The sequence below is a fragment of the Salvelinus sp. IW2-2015 genome, linkage group LG33, assembly GCF_002910315.2.
Source record: "Salvelinus sp. IW2-2015 linkage group LG33, ASM291031v2, whole genome shotgun sequence".
In the NCBI taxonomy this organism is placed as follows: domain Eukaryota; kingdom Metazoa; phylum Chordata; class Actinopteri; order Salmoniformes; family Salmonidae; genus Salvelinus; species Salvelinus sp. IW2-2015.
The window spans coordinates 20,435,960-20,438,006 of record NC_036872.1 but is presented as its reverse complement, the minus strand read 5'-3'; positions in this window follow the sequence as shown (position 1 = coordinate 20,438,006).

The following is a 2,047-nucleotide window of genomic DNA, read 5'->3' as shown; positions in this document are numbered from 1 at the left end:
GCCAGTAATGCAACCCGTTGAAGCGTTTGAGGGAGGAGAGAGAGAGAAGAGACCTCACCACTGTAGGTCCCTAACACACTGAACACCTACATACTGACACACACCAATCAGATCCTCAAACCAGCCTGCTGCTTATTATACAGCACTTGCTAGAATGTATAAAATGCAAAGCATGTTACTGAGCCCCAAACTGTACCTTAGGTCAGGACAAAACAGCTTCAACACATACAGCATCTGTAGGGGGAGGGAGAGGAGGGGGGAGGGAGAGGAGGGGGGTATAGATGAGAAAGAAAAACAGGTAAAAGAAAGAAGGGATGATGCAAAAGAAGAAGAGCGAGTAAGAGAGAAATAACTTAAGGGGTTAAGAGGGTGTGAGGAGGGTTGAGGGGAAGGAAGGGAGGGAGGGGAGGGAGAGAGGCAATGCGGCTGGGTGGCCGGTGAGCTAGCCCATGGCAGAGGCATCTACTCAGACTGGGTACGAGAGACACGACTGCCACAGCAAAGCCTCCACCTAACCTCCATCAGGCCGACACCGCACGAATAAATACAACAACAATACACTGGGTGACACTCACTACTCACACACAACACAGAACTAATATCACGTCCAATTGCACAACCACATTCAACACACTTGACACAATTCCAAAACACTAATACGGACTTGGTTTGAAATGACACACATTGCATTAATTCATACATGACTTGAAGAAGATTGGCATGAGTCTGGCTGTCAATGGTATCCCGAGACTGCAGATAAACTGTTCAGGTTATGTCTGTGGTGTTCCTGTTTGTCCACAGGGTATCTCTCTTTAGCAGCCTGAGGTCTTTCTACAGCTACTTAATCATACAATTACATATAATTATGTAAACATAATATAGTACACATAAATACATTCACTGTATTGACTACATTCACTCTGTATATTGAATCCTATGTTAGTAAGGAGATTTACAGCTGTGAATGTGCTTGATACTAATCTTGATTGTAGCACACACACACAACTCTGCCTTGTTTGTGTGGCCTGTGGGCAGCCCCATTCACCTCACGATGTGGCCGTTTCTGGCCACCATGGGAGAAGCCGTCAGGGTAAAGCAGGCAGGATGGAGGAGAGTGGCTAGAGGAGTAACTCGTGCCCTATTTAACACCTCCCCATCAGTCCCACTCAGTCCTACCTGTCAACTGCTGCTAGGAGACTGGCTACCTGGGTCTCCAAACTCTCTCTCTCTCCTCTCTCACACACACACACACCACACACACACAACACACACACACACACACACACACACACACACACACACACACAGCACACACACACACACACACACACACACACACACACACACACACACACAACACACACACCACACACACACACACACGTTTCAAACACCTGAAATCTAACACTGAGGATTGTACAAAATAAACACATACAGTATTTCCATTCTACACAAAACAATCGGATAATAACGTACATGCAGTCAGAGACCATATTTCAGCCACAGTAAGGTACTTAGAGCAGGAACAGAACCACACTGTCACTGAGTTAGTACCAAGCCCAGTACAGACATTCTGCTTGCTGATAAGTACATCAAATACACATTCCAAGCCAAAGCTCTACTGAGATGTAGAGAGAAGAGATGTTGAGAATGGATGTGTCTGCAAATGCGCCACCCCTCCGTTTTTTTTTTCTTTTTTTTTTCTCTTTCCCCTCTATTTGTAAAGTCTTGGGGGGGCCTAAAAATCTGGGGGGGCCGCTCCTGGTCAAAAGTAGTGCATTTTTAGTTGGAATATTATGTCGCCATTTTGGGATTCACTCAATCACCTCATTCAATGAGAAGGAATCATTACAGCCCATCTCACAGTAACAGTCACTGAGTAAAGAGTGCTAAGCCTCGTCTCAGTTTTTTAGTTCTCTTGGCGATCCTTTCTTCCTTCTCTCCGCTCACATTTGGGGGCCTGTTCTGCTATTCTTTCGCTCCATACCAGCCCGTACCCGCCGACCCCCCCCGCCCCTCTCCAGCCCTCGCACAGCCGCCGCCCCTC